We start from the raw sequence: 15,901 nt of genomic DNA, 5'->3' as shown, positions 1-15,901 counted from the left end.
AAAATATTTGAAGAAAAAATTGACATAATTGAAAGGGAAAATAGATAGTTCTACAGTAATAGGTGAAAACTTCAATACCCCACTTTCAATAATGAATAGATCAACCATACAGAAATAAGTAGGAAAACAACAGATTTGAAAACATCATAAATGGACTAGACTTAACATATATAAGAGCACTCTACCCAAGAACAGCAGAATATATATCCTTCTCAAGTTCACATAGGACATGCTCCAAGATATACTGTATGCCAGGCCATGAAACAATTCTCAATAGATTTAAAAAAATAGATGCCATACAAATTATTTTCTCCAACCAAACTGGAGCAATGTTAGAAATCAGTAACAGGAGGAATACTGGAAAACCCCAAAATACACAGAAATTAAACAACACAATCTTAAACAATGAATTGGCCAAAAAAGAAATCATGAGGGAAATTAGAAAATACTTAGAGGAAGATGAAATGGAAACACAACATACAAAAAGTTATGGGATGCAGCAAAAGCAGTGCTCAGAGGGAAATTTATAGTGGTAAATGTATATAATTACTAGGAAGAAGGATGTTAAATTGATAACCTAACTTTACATCATAAGAAACAAAAAGATCAAACTAAACCCAAAGCTACCTGAAGAAAGGACATAATAAATATTAGAGTGGGAATGAACAAAACAAAGAATAGAAAACCAACAGAGAAAATCAATGGAAACATAAGTTGTTTCTTTGAAAATATTAACAAAATTTACAAACTCTAGCAGGACTGACAAAGAATAAAATAGAGAAGACACAGTTATTAAAATTAGAAACATAAGTGGGGACTTTATCAGTGACCTTACAAAGACAAGAAGTTATAAGAGAATACAAGATTAGATACCTAGAAGAAATGAAAAATATTCCTTGAAATATACAAATGATCTAAACTGATTCAGGAAGAAATAGAAAATCTGAAAAGACATATAACTAGTAAGGAGATTGAATCCATAATCAAAAGCTTCTAAAGAAAGAAAAATTATAGACTTGAGGGCTTTATCAGTCAATTCTACTATATATTTAAAGAATTAACACGAATAACTCTCTAACTCTTGCAAAAAGTGGAAGAGGAAAAACTTCTAATTCATTCTATGGACCAGAATTACTCTGAGAGGAGAATGAGATGATATCACAAAAAAAAGAAAATTTAGTGTACCTTATGAATATAGATTTCAAAATCCTAAAAAATATTAGCAAACTGAAGTATCACCTCACACCAGTCAGAATGGCCATCATAAAAAAGTCTACAAATAATAAATGTTGGAGAGGGTGTAGAGAAAAGGGAATCCTTGTACACTATTGGTGGGAATGTGAATTGATGCAGCCACTATGGAAAACATTATGGAGGTTCCTTAAAAAACTAAAAATAGAGTTATCATATTATCTAGCAATTCCACTCCTGGGCATATATCCAGAAAAGATGAAAACTCCAATTTGAAAAAATACATGCACCCCAATGTTCATAGCAGTACTATTTACAATAGCCAAGAAATGGAAGCAACCTAAGTGTCCATCAACAGATGAATGGATAAAGAAGATGTGTTGTGTGTGTGTGTATATATAAATATAAATATATATATATATATATATATATATGTATATTACTCAACCATAAAAAAGAATGAAATATTGCTATTTGCAGCAACATGAATGGACCTAGAGATTATCATACTGAGTGATGTAAGTCAGACAAAGACAAATATTACATGATATCACTTATATGTGGAATCTAAAAAATAACACAAATGAACTCATTTACAAAGCAGAAACAGACTCACAGACATAGAAAACAAACTTATGGTTACCAAAGGGGAAAAGGGAGGAATGATAAATTGGGGGTATAGGATTAACAGATACACACAACTATATATAAAATAGCTAAACAACAAGGATTTACTGTATAGCACAGGGAACTATATTCAGTATCTTGTAATAACCTATAATGTAAAAGAATCTGAAAATGAATATATATTCATATATATATTCTGAAAATGAATATATATATATATATGTATACACACACACAGAATCACTTTGCTGTACACCTGAAACTAATACAATATCATAAATCAACTATACTTTTAAAAAGTTAGCAAATAGAATCCAACAGCATATTAAGAGGATTATTCACCATGAGCAAGTGGGGTTTAGTTCAAGAATGCAAGTAGGTTTCAACATAAGAAAATCAGTCAATGTAATATATCACATTAATAGAATAAAAGGGAAAAATACATTTGACCATCTCAATTGATGCAGAAAAGACATTTGACAATATCCAACACCCTTTCATGGCAAAAACTCTCAGTAAACTAGGAATAGAGGAAAACTTCCTCAACATGATAAAGGATATTTATGAGAAACTCAATGTCATATCATACTCAGTGGTGAAAGACTGAAAGCTTTCCCTCTAAGATCATGGACTTCTCTGGTGGTCCAGTGGTTAAGACTCCATGCTTCCACTTCAGGGGCATGGTTTCGATCCCTGGTCGGGGAAGTTCCACATGCCACGTGGTGTGGCCAAAAAAAAAAAAAAGATCAGGAAGACAACTATGCCCACATTCAGCATCATTATGGAAGTTCTAGCCAGAGCTATATGACAAGAAAAATAAAGGGACTCCAAATTGGAAAGGAAGAGGTAAAACTATATTTATTGGCAGATGACACAATACTGAAAATCTTGGAGAATCTCCAAGAAAGCTACTTAAGCTAAAAATTCACAGAGTACAAGATCAACACACATAAAGCAGTTGTATTTCTATACACTAGCAATGAACGATCCAAAAAAGAATTTAAGAAAGCAATCCCATTTACAATACAGTAAGTCCCCTACATACGAATGAGTTCCGTTCTGAGAGTGCTTTCATAAGTCCAATTTGTACATAAGTCCAACAAAATTAGCCTAGGTACCCAACTAACACAATCAGCTATATAGTACTGTACTATATTAGGTTTATAATACTTTTCACACAAATAATACATAAAAAATAAACACAAAAAATAAAGAAAACATTTTTAATCTTACAGTACAGTACCTTGAAAAGTACAGTAGTACAGTACAACAGCTGGCATACAGGGGCTGGCATCAAGTGAACAGGCAAGAAGAGTTACTGACTGGAGGAGGGAAAGGAGGTGGGAGATGGTAGAACTGAAGGATTGTCAGCAATAGGAGATGGAGGGCAAGCTGCAATTTCACTCATGCCTGATGTTGATGGCACAGGTTCTGGTTCCTTGCTGGAGTCAACTCTATCTACTCTCTTGAAAAAGCGATCTAGTGATGTCTGGGTAGCAGCTTTTTTTTTTTTTTTTTTTTTTTTCTCATCATAGATGACACGGTAGCCCTGGATTGCATTCTGAAAGGCTGCTGAAAACTTTGTGTACTATTCTACGTTTGGGTTCTGTGCCTCCAAAACTAACAGTGTCTCTTCAAATAAAGAAAATCCCCTTGCCATTTCCTGCATCATGAATCTCTTTGGTTCTTAAGTTACTTCTTCTTCCTCTTGTCTCTCTCTCTTCATCCTTTCTCTGGGCCTGCAATTCCATCTTTTCACCTTGCTCCACTTTCTCAATTATTTTCACTTTTGTTTCCATCATTATCACTGGGCGCTTCTTAGCAATACCAGTTACATCACCGCTGCTTTTACGCTTGCTTCCAGACATCCTGAGCTTGAAATAAAAATACTGTACTACTGTACTCTATACAGTACTGTACAGTAAAGTACACAAAAGCACAACCACTTATAGAGGACACACACACGTGATAATGTATGCCAGACACGTGAACTAACTTACGTGACTGGACATGCGAACTCAATTCTCATCTTTGAAAATTTGCAACTTGAAGGTTCATATGTAGGGGACTTGCTGTAGCATCTAAAAGAATTAAATGTTTAAGAATAAATCTAACCAAAGAGATGAAGATTTGCATGCTAAAAACTACAAAACATTGCTGAAAGAAATTAAAAATCTGAAAAAATGGAAAGATTTCCCATATTCATGAATAGGAAGACTCAACATTGTTAAGATAGCAATACTACCCAAAGTAATCTACAGATACAACACAATCCCTGTCAAATTCTGAATAGCTATTTTTACAGAACAGAAAATCCAATATTCAAATTCATATGGAATTATAAGGGTTGCCAAATAATCAAAACAATCTTAAAAAATGATTAAAGTTGGAGGTCTCATAATTCCTGTCTGAAACTTACTGAAAAGATACAGTAATTAAAATAATACAGTACTGGCATAAGGACAGACATTACACCAATGGAATAGAATGGAGATCCCAGAAATAAACATTCACATATTGAGCAGCTGACTTTCAACAACAGTGTCAAGATTATTCAATAGAGAATGGAGAGTTTCTTCAACAAATGGTGCTTGGAAAGCTGGATAGCTACATGCAGAAGAATGGAGTTGAACTCATACCTTACACCATATACAAAAATTAACTGAAAATGGATCAAGATCTAAACTTAAGAGCTAAAACTATACAACTGTTATAATAAAATATTGGGAAATATCTCATGACATTTGACATGACACCAAAAGCATAAGCAATGAAAGAATAAATAAATAAATTGGACTTCATCAAAATTCTGTGCATTGGAGGATCCTACCAAGAAAGTGTACTGTAAATTTTAAAACCATATTTTCCTGCTGCTCAACATCCCAACAAATAGCCTATGAACACCTTACCCAGATGACCAGATGCACCAGTGTGATAAGGTTTGCCCCTGTCACAAGTTCCCCTTCTTGCCCTCCTCTGACTGTGACCTAGTGACATCCAAACACACCAATAAAATCCCTGGCACCTTTTGCTTGTATACTCACCTTGAACTTGATCTCCAATAAAGGCAGTTGCTCACAGGTTCTCTCTCTCCCTCCCTCTCTCTCTCTCTCTCTGTCTCTCTCAGCTCCCCACTTGCTTGCTGAGTCTGCTCCTTAGGTGCTCCTTCCATGTGACTTTTCAGCATGTGGTGACTTTGTCTCTCTAGGACCTGTGAGTATAATAAATGCTGTTTTCCTGAGCCTCTCTTGTGCCCCCTCTTGTGGCTACACCTGACTGACCATCACCTAAAAGAACACAGAATAAGTGGCATCATAAAGAGGATGGCTGGGCTTCTCTGTTGGCACAGTGGTTAAGAATCCGCCTGCCAATGCAGGGGACACGGGTTCGAGCCCTGGTCCGGGAAGATCCCACATGCCGCGGAGCAGCTAATCCCATGCATCACAACTACTGAGCCTGCGCTCTACAGCCCGTAAGCCACAACTACTGAAGCCTGTGCGCCTAGAGCCCGAGCTCTGAAACAAGAGAAGCCACTGCAATGAGAAGCCCGCAAACTGCAACGAAGAGTAGCCCCCACTCACTGCAACTAGAGAAAGCCTGCACACAACAACGAAGACCCAACACAGTCAAAACTAAAAAAATAAAATAAATACATTTATTTTAAAAAAATAATAAATAAATAAGTAAATAAATAAATAAACAAACAGGATGGCCTAGTCACCGGCAGTGAGAAGAGATTTAAGATGCCGCTTGACTGCTCTTAGCTTACTAATCAGCTGGCCCAGTTGGGCTTTACCATCTGGGAAGGCTTGATGTAGTGTTGGTGTCCCTGTGTTCCTCTTTGCACTACAAATTTGCATTGCCTTTTTTGGGTACTGTCGAGTCTCCCCACCCTATATTGTGGATCTCCTTCTCCTAGAACACCCTGAGATTCCACTTCTAGCCAGTTCTGACTTGTTAATAGAGGGAGAAAGTGTCTCTTAGTGCTTTAATAGACAAACTAGCACAATCAGCTAAAAATATTAGGAAGGTTCCATCAGGATAGAGGGTGAGAATGGAAGGGTGACTTCCCTATTCCCAGTAAAGTCTCACTGGATATCAGATGCAGACTATTAGCTGATTCATGGGCAGACAAAGATGGCATCAGGTCGGGGGAGCTTCCTCATGTTTAAGTTCCTTCCTCGTGTTCATGTTTCTCAAGTTCCTCCCCAATCCTAAGCAGTGAAGGAACATCCCCTTCAAGTCAATTCTATCATGGTGCTTGCTAAGGGTTGATGCTGGGGCCACCCCTTCTCTGCTGCATACCTTGCTGCTGTTGCTTTTAATCTCTCTATCCCATGAGGTATGGAAGGCCCTATCCCTGGAGATCAGTAGCTCAGGATCAGATGGCTAGGATGGGAACAGGGGCATTTGATTCTGGCACCTCCCAACATGCTAGAGGAGGTTACCAAATACTCAAGAAACGTAAAACTTCTTTGCATCTCTATTAGTGCTGCTGCATATCAGCATGCCAAGATCCTTCTGCTCCACTCCCAAGGTCTAATAGCTCTCCCCAGGGAAGCCTTGGCTATCATATCTCCCCTAGATGCAGACCCAACCCAGCTGGGACACCCTAGAGCGGGAGGCTGCTGCCTGTGAGGGGGATCATGGGAAGGGAGCATTTAAGGTCTTTCTTGTCACAACCCAGCAGGTCAAGAGCATGGGAAATTGTGAGAAATTAGAAACTGAAATTTGTAATTTGATGAGACTAGAAATTCAAATTATTCTCAAAGATTTTTTTTTCAGAGAGATGAAGAGAAGGGAGAAAACTGGTCACTGAGAGTGTTTAATATGGGCTTGGAGCACCTGCCTTGGGCTGCAGAGATTAACCACCATCATTACTAAAGATTCTAAAATGCATAATTTTCTTAGAGATTCTTTGTCTCTTGGAGCTCAATTCTTACAAGATATTTAGGTCTGAAGGTACCCAGGGAGTATAGAGGGCATTCTCAAATCCAGGGAAAGTATGATAAACAGGCCAAAGCTTTTGAGGAGGTTATAGAAGCTTCAGACCCTTCGGTATTCCAAAGTCTTTCCACTGCTGACTTGGATTTTCATGTCTTGGCGGCAAGCTCACCCCTCCTTTGCAATCATTGCTGCTAAGGCAAATGCCCAATGGAAAACTATGGTGGAGGTCTGCATGCTCTTTGCAAAACTGGTATGGTTCAGTGGGTCTATCATTTCTTTGAACATTCAGACAAGGAACATCTTCAGCACATTTCTAAATCAGAGGCAGCCCCCTTTGACACAGAGTCCGTGGAATAGTTTCTTGCAGGGCACCCCTCCCAGCTACCAGGTGGAGTTGTTTAATCTCATTGGCATTTCCCACACCATATGGGAAACCATGAATGGAATTTATCTTCTGGCTCTCCAGGAGGGCTCAACCCACCCTGACTCACAAATTCTGATCTGTTAAACTCCACCTCCTGGAGCAACAGGAACCCTGCCCCTCGCCACCACCCCCCACCTAAACCAATTTGCCTGCTATTTGTTTTCTGACTCACTGACTCCCCCTACAGCCTCTGAGCAATCAAATTCTCTCTATTTATTGGCAATTGAATAGGGTGAGCCTCATGAAGTAAGTACTAGACAGGTCACCTCCAAATCACAACTAAAGGAGATTGCGTTAAAAGGATCTCATCATTTGCCCACATATCTGGTGGCCAAGGGAACCTAAGATGTGTCCAGCCAATACCCAGACCTCTGAAACTGGCAATTGCTGCAAACTCTTCAATAGGGATTTGGCCATTCCCAGGCCACGTCCCACCACCTTGGGGTAATTGCCCATATATGACTCTGGTGGTTAATCAGAACTCTAAAAATAAAGAATATTTTCTAGCTTTACCAGATATAGAAACTCAAGTTACCATCATTCCAGGCAACTCACCCAAATTTAAAGGAGGTACCTCTTTTAATCTGCAGGGTAATGTGGGTAAAACCATTCATGGCAAGAACAGATTCCTCTAGATGTCACTATTGGAACAATTCTTTCTTAAACAGCTTTCTTAAACATCTTGGTGGCTCTCTTGGCTTTGAATTTTCCTATTGTAAGCATAAATGTTACTGCATGCCAGGTGCAACACTGGAACAAACCAAAGTCCCTGACCCTACTAGTCAGATTTGCAGTGAGACCCTGTGGGGCTGCCCCTGACAGTAAAGGTAGTGAACATGACACAAAATCCCATGACAAGACACTGTTGGCCTTCTACCTATTTGTCAAGATTTACTAAAAGAAGGGAGCGATTATTTCCACTATTTCTCCTTTCAATAGTTCTCTTTGGCCAGTCTTAAAGGCTTCCACCAACTGGTTGTGCTTAACTATTAATTATCGAAATTTCAGTGTTCAGGTTCCACTCATTAAGGCTCCAATACCTAACATAATCAAATTAATTAAAGATATGCAAAGGTCATCTGGCTACTATTTCACTATGGCGTACCTGACCAATATGTTTTATTCAGTGCCTATTGCCAGTCAGTCAGTCTCAGTTTGCCTTTGCCATTTATTTATTTATTTATTTGTAAATTTATTTACTTATTTATTTATTTTTGGCTGCATTGGGTCTTTGTTGCTGTGCACGGGCTTTCTCTAGCTGTGTTGAGCGGGGGCTACTCTTCACTGCGGTGTGTGGGCTTCTCATTGTGGTGGCTTCTCTTGTTGTGGAGCACGGGCTCTAGGTGCACAGTCTTCAGTAGTTGTGGCACGCGGGTTCAGTAGTTGTGGCTTGCAGGCTCTAGAGCGCAGGCTCAGTAGTTGTGGTGCACAGGCTTAGTTGCTCCATGGCATGTGGGATCTTCCCAGACCAAGGATGAAACCTGTGTCCCCTGCACTGGCAGGTGGATTCTTAACCACTGCACCACAGGGAAGTCCCTGCCTTTGTCTTTGAAGGAACCCATTATACATTTACCCTGCTGTTCATGGGTTATTTAAACCTAACCATTACCCATGATTTGTGCCTTCAGGACCTGGACATGATTCCCTTCAAGACTTCTCTTTGCTGGCTCTACATAGATAATATCCTGATACAGGGTCCCCTTTAAGGAGAATTTACATGCACTTACACATCATTTCCAAAAACAGGGTTGGGCAATAGCTCCACACAAAATCCAAGGCCTGGTGACCTCAGTTTAATTCTTGGACATAATCTGGTCTTCTGATGGTCACCAAATCCCTACTATAGTAAACATCAGCTTTTAGAGCTCAGCCTGCCCCAGATGCCTTGCTAAGTCTGTTAGACCTCTTCATGTCTGGAAACATCACATTCTATGCCTTTCAATTTTAATTCTGCCTATTTACCAGTTCCCTCAGAAGTTGACCATCTTCCATTGTGGGGAGCACCAGCAAGGGACATGGGAATTAACTCAGCAGACCATACCACAAGCCAGGCCACTGGTTCCCCCAAACTGATTTTGTACTTGAGCCATTGATCACCCCTGACTGTGCTTTCTGGAGACTCTGTGAACTAAGCATGGTCCAAAGTGCTCTTAATGGGCTTTTGAAGCTGAAGGCTGCCATCATCCACTGCCTGATACAAACCTTTAGAGAGCCAAATATTAGCTGTCTACTGGGCACTGATAGATACTGAGGCTCTCACTGTCCCAACCCAGATTTCTATCCTGTCATGGGTGAGAGATTCTTCCCAGGAGTGGCTTGGCATGACCATGGAAACTACTTTGCTTAAGTGGAAAAGGAACCTTCAGTAATTGGTTAAACCTTACAAACAGGGTCTTTCTAAGTTACAGGAGTATGTGGCTTCCCCCAAGCTCAGCACCTTGCCCATGGACCTGGAGACAGCGATGGTGTCCCCATTGCCTCATCCTCTGGCAAAATGGGGAGCCCCTTGTGACCAAATGTCTGACACGGAAAGGAAGTTGGTGTTCACTGATGGCAGCACCACCAATGTATGCAATGCTGTCCACTGGAGTGCTACAACCTATCATCCGGCCTCAAGTGACTAGGGATGATATCCTTGGGCCTGCCCAGCTTACACTACAGGATGCCCTTTGCTAGGTAGATTCCCTATGTCTGGATTTTTATTGCTTCATGAGTGGTTGCAAACGGCCTTGTGGTCTGATCAGGCCAATAGCAGAAAGATGATCTCCCAGCACTCCTGAGGCTGGCACCCCAAAGCCTACATACATACATACCACATGTGCATACCTACATGCACACATACCACTCCCATTAACACCTCTGCTCCCTGTCTCCACTCACTTATATCAACTACCACACCACCCTGGATGCAAATCAAAACCTCTAACTCATATGTACAGGCCACTGAAGTTTCAGTCATGACACAAGCCCTTTAAAACTGTTGGGCCTGCCACTAAGTCCCTCTAGAGATGGGACCCCACCTTAATGTCCTCCTCAGCAACACCATGCTAGACTAAGTTCTATCATGACTTCCAAGGAAAGCCCATAGTCACTTAAACACACCTGCCTTCATTCCTAACTCTACTCACCTGGGACAGCTGCACATGATAGTCAAGTCATCCCCACAGTCTTACCAATTTTACTGAGGAGTCAACTGCCCTTGGCCACTTCCCCATGCTGAGGCTTTTACCCTTCTTATGATAACATCCTCAAGGATACATTGTGCTCTAAATAATGGCACCTTCCAGTTATATTGTGGTCCAAACTCACAGGCATAGCACCTTATGTATTTTTTCTTTGCCAACTTCCCCACAGGTTTTCCCTAATGAAACCATACCCTAGTGTGCAATGATTACATAGGGGATTCCTCTATTTCCTTGTCCACTGGGTACCTCCTTGTTTCTATCAACCCAAGGACACCAGGCAAAATGGGTTATATTTATCCCTATCTTAATAGTACTTGCCATAGCTATAGGATCTGCCAGAATTGGCATCAGAACAGCAGTCTTTGTCGAAAAAAATCAAATTATAACTGCAAACTAGGACCTTTCAGTTGACTTTTCAGTAACATTAAAAGGCTGGTCAAAACATTGTCCCTTTTACAACTAGTCCATTAGTCTCTAGCCCAGGTGGTAATGGATAACAGACTGGCTCTTGTCTTTTTACTAGCCAGTGAAGGAGGGGTTTGTGCCATTCAGGATACCTCCTGTTGTATGAATAAGTCTGGACAGGTACAGACCAAGCTATGAGGAATGGCCAAGAGGTAAAGATCTTTTGTAATATAACCAACATCTTCCAACAGATTTCCTTAATCCAGAGGTGCCTGGATTTCGCCCACAAAGTATGGTGCCTGGATGTGAACTGGGTACCAAACCTTCATAATATGCCTAATAGAACTCTTCTTAGTTGTCACCTTTATCAAAATTTGCCTTCAGTGGCTAAGTCAAGCTGCTCCATTCACCTTTAACATCTCCAGAAGCCAGGGGGCAAGCATTATCCATTCTGATTCCCAATTAGAATTGTCAGTGACGTTGAGCCCCACAGGGTCAACTGTATTGTAAATTTTATTTTTTTAATTAATTAATTTTATTTATTTATTTTTGGCTGCGCTGGGTCTTCATTGCTGCACTCGGGCTTTCTCTAGTTGCGGTGAGCAGGGGCTACTCTTGGCTGCAGCGCGCGGGCTTCTCATCACGGTGGCTTCTCGTGTTGCGGAGCATGAGCTTTAGGCGTGTGGGCTTCAGTAGGTGTGGCACGTGGGCTCAGTAGTTGTGGCTCGCGGGGTCTAGAGCACAGGCTCAGTAGCTGTGGTGCACGGGTTTAGTTGCTCCGTGGCATGTGGGATCTTTCCAGACCAGGGCTTGAACCAGTGTCCCCTGCACTGGCAGGCGGATTCTTAACCACTGTACCACCAGGGAAGCCCCAACTGTATTGTAAATTTTAAAACTTCATTTTTTCCTGCTGCCTCAACATCTCCACAATTAGGCTCTGAGCACCCTGCCCAGGTGAGCAAATATGATAGGGTTGGACCTTGCCACAAGTTCCCCTTCTTCTATCTGTCACCTACTGACATTGAAACACACCAATGAAATCCCCTGGCACTTTTTGCTTGTGTACTCCACCCTAACCCCCGATAAAAGCACTTGCTCACAGGTTCTCTCTCTCTCTATTTCCTCCCTATCTTCTTGTTGAGTCCTCTCCCTCAGCACTTCTCCCTGTGACCTCTTAGCATGTTGTGCCTCTGCCTCTTTAGGACCTATGAGTATAGCAAACTTTGTTTCCCTGAGTCTCTCCTGTGTTCCCTCTTGTTGCTGCACCTGACTCACCATCACCTAAAAGAATATGGAACAGGAAACTGGTTTAAGATTTTGGTAGAGGAAGCCCTGAATTCACCTATTCCCACAGACATAAGAAATTTAGAGCTACATGTGGAATAATTATCCTCTGAAAAGGACCTGAGAACTAGATGAACAGCATATCCACAGCAAAAGATAAAAGAGATGCATCAAAATGGGTAGGAGAGGCAGAGACTTGGTCTTGCCCAGGACCCAACCCCTGGCATAGTATTACGATTGGGGAAGAATTCCCAAAATACAAAATATTCTGGAGAGAAGTGAAGGGACTGTGCCCTACCATAGACATGAACCCCAACTCGTGGATCTGGCACCAGAAAGACAACCCCCCCAAATATCTGTCTTTGAAAATTAACAGGATTTAATTAAGTCTAGGAACTACTAAATGGTTCACGTGCAGACCCACTCATCCTGAGATCTAGTGCGAAAACAACAGTCTAAATATCACCTAGATCATAAGTGAGGGAGACCTACTCGCTAATCCTAAAGCAGCTGCCAGAGAGACAGGAACTTGCCGTGACACAGAAGCACAACTGCAAACCATTTTTGTGCCCTCTCTGTAGCCTACTACCACCTGTGGGCATGCTCTGCACCCCACCGACCCCACACAACAGCTACCCCTCAAGGAGGACAGGCAAGCACATGGTGCCCTACCATATCTGAGCAGCAGCTGCATGCAACCAGGCTGGGCAAGTGTCCTGAGCCCCATCACCCTACACAGCAGCCACACCACAGCCAGGCGAAGGCCCCAAGCCCTGCCCTTCCCATGCACCAGCCATGCCACAACTGGGCCAAGGGAATGCCTTGAGCCCTGTTCACCCTATGCTGTATCTATGCCGCAGCTGTACCAGGTGAACACATCACACCCCACCCTCCCTGTGCAGTAGCTGCAGCCCTGCCATAGTTGGCAGGGGAATACAGCCACGTAAGAAATGCCTCTTGAGCATCTGGCTCTGGAGGCCAGAGGAGATTGTGCTTCTGGGCTCCATTGATCATCTCCTATACAAAACCACTCCTTCAAGACTGGGAGAGGTAGCTGTTTTGCCTAATATATATAGACAAACACAGAGAGTCAGGAAAAATAAGAAGACAAAGGGGTATGTTCCAAACCAAAGAATAAGACAGATCCCCAGCAAAGGACCTTAATAAAAGAAGATAGGTGGGGGGGGGTGATAAATTGGGAGATTGAGATTGACATATACACACTGCTATATATAAAATAGGTAACTAATAAGGACCTACTGTATAGCACAGTAGTGACCTATATGGGAAAATAATCTTAAAAAAGAGTGGATATATGTATATCTATAACTGATTCACTTTGCTGTACAGCAGAAAGCAACACAACATTATAAATCAACTATACTACAATAAAATTTTTTTAAAATAATGAAAATAAAAACTAAACTTTTAAAAAAGAGATAAGCAACCTATCTGATAAAGAGTTCAAAGTAATGGTCATAAAGATGCTCACTGATCTCAGGAGAAAAAGGGATGAAAAAAGTGAGAACTTAAACAAAGAAATTAAAACAATAAGAAAGTACCAAACAAAGCTTATAATGATTAAAAAATACACTGGGGGTTTCGACAGCAGAATGGATGAAGTAGGAGCACAAATCAGTTAACTGGATGACAAAGCAATAGATCTCACCCAGACAGAGCAGCAATATTAAAGAATTTTTTAAAGTGAGGACAACTTAGGGGATCCCTGGGACAACATCAAACAGAATAACATTTTTATCATAGGGGTCCCAGGAGGATAAGAGCGAGAGAGAGAGAAAGGAGCAGAAAAATTATTTGAAGAAATTATGGATGAAAAGTTCCCTAATCTGGGAAAAGAGAGAGACATCCATATTCAAGAAGCCCAGAGAGTTCCAAATAAGATGAACCAAAGAGAATCACACCAAGGCACATTATAATTAAGATGGTAAAAGTTAAGGATAAAGACAGAATTTTAAAAGCAGCTAGAGAAAAAAAACAATGTATTACAAGGGAAACCCCATGAGGCTATCAGCAGATTTTTCAGTAGAAATTCTGCAGGCCAGAGAGGAGTGCTGCATTCCTCTCTGGATATATTCAGAGTGCTGAAAGAAAAAAAAAATCCAGCCCAGAATTCTCTACCCAGTAAGGTTATCATTCAGAATTGAAGGAGAGATTAAGAGTTTTCCAGACAGACAAAAGCTAAAAGAATTCATCACCACTCAACCAGCCTTACAAGAAATGTTAAAAAGACTTCTCTAAGTTGAAAAGAAGATACACTAATTAACAATAAGAAAACATACAAAAGTAATACTCTCACTGGAAAAAGTCAATAAAAAGTAAAAGTAGTGGATCAATCACTTATAAAGCAAGTATGAAGGTCAAAAGATAAAAGCAGTAAAATTAAAATTGTAATAATTAGTTTAAGGTATGCATAAAATAAAAATATGTAAAATATGTCATCAAAATATAAAATCTGGGTGGAAGAGTAAAAATGTAAAGCTTTTGGAATGTGTTCAAATATAAAATGCTATCAAAATTTTTAAAATATTGTATGCATAGGATGTTATTTATGAAACACTTGGTAACCACAAAGAAAAAACTTACAGTAAATACACAAAAGAAAATGAGAAAGGAATCTAAACATAACACCAAAGAAAGTGATCAAACCACAAGGAAGAGAGAAAGAGAAGAAAGGAACAGAGAGGAACTACATAAACAGCTGGAAAATAATGAACAGAATGGCAATAAGTACATGCCTATCAATAATTACTTTAAATGCAAATGAACTAAATTTGCTAATCAAAAGACATAAAGTGGCTGAATGGATTATAAAAATAAGACCCATCTATATTCTGCCTACAAGAGACTCACCACAGAAGTCAGGACACACACGGACTGTGAAAGGCAGGAAAAAGATATTCCATGCAAACGGAAATGTAAAGAAACCTGGAATAGTTACATCAGACAAAATAGGCTTTAAAACAAAGACCATAATAAAAGACAAAGAAAGGCACTAAGTAATGGTAAAGAGGCCAATAAAGCAAAATATATATAATATTTATAAATATATATGTACCCAATGTAGGATCACCAAAAGATATAAAGTAAATATTAATGGACCAAAAAACAATAAAATAGTAGTAGGGGACTTTAAACACCCCACTAACAGTAATGGATAGATCATCCAGACAAAAAAATCCATAAGGAAATATCAGCCTTAAGTGACACATTAGACCAAATGAAGTTAATAGACCTATACATAATTCCATCCAAAGCCATCAGAATACATATTCTTCTCAAGAACACACAGAACATTCTTCAGAATAGATCATATGTTGAGCCACAAAACAAGTCTCCATAAATTCAAGAAAACTGAAATCATACTAAGTATCTTCTCTGACCACAATGGTATAAAAATAGAAGTCAGTTACAATGAGAAATATGGAAAAACCACAAAAATATGGAGATTAAATGACATGCTACTGAACAACCAATATCAAAAAAATCAATGAAGAAAATTTAAAATAACTTAAGACAAATGAAAACAGAAATACTACATACCACAATGAAAGAGGTTGTAGAAGAAAGGAAATAATAAAGATGAGAGCAGAAATAGATGAAATAGAGACTAAAAAGACAATGGAAAACATTAAAGAAACTAAGAGCTGGTTCTTTGAAAAGATAAACAAAATAACAAACCTTTGGCTAGACAAAGCAAGAAAAAAAGAGAAGGCTCAAATAAATAAAATCAGAAATGAAAGGAGAAATTACAACTGATACCACAGGAATAAAAAGTATCATAAGAAATTACAACAAACAATTATACACCAAGAAATTG

This window comes from Balaenoptera musculus, chromosome 1 (assembly GCF_009873245.2).
Source record: "Balaenoptera musculus isolate JJ_BM4_2016_0621 chromosome 1, mBalMus1.pri.v3, whole genome shotgun sequence".
Lineage (NCBI taxonomy): Eukaryota > Metazoa > Chordata > Mammalia > Artiodactyla > Balaenopteridae > Balaenoptera > Balaenoptera musculus.
This window is presented reverse-complemented; position numbering follows the sequence as displayed.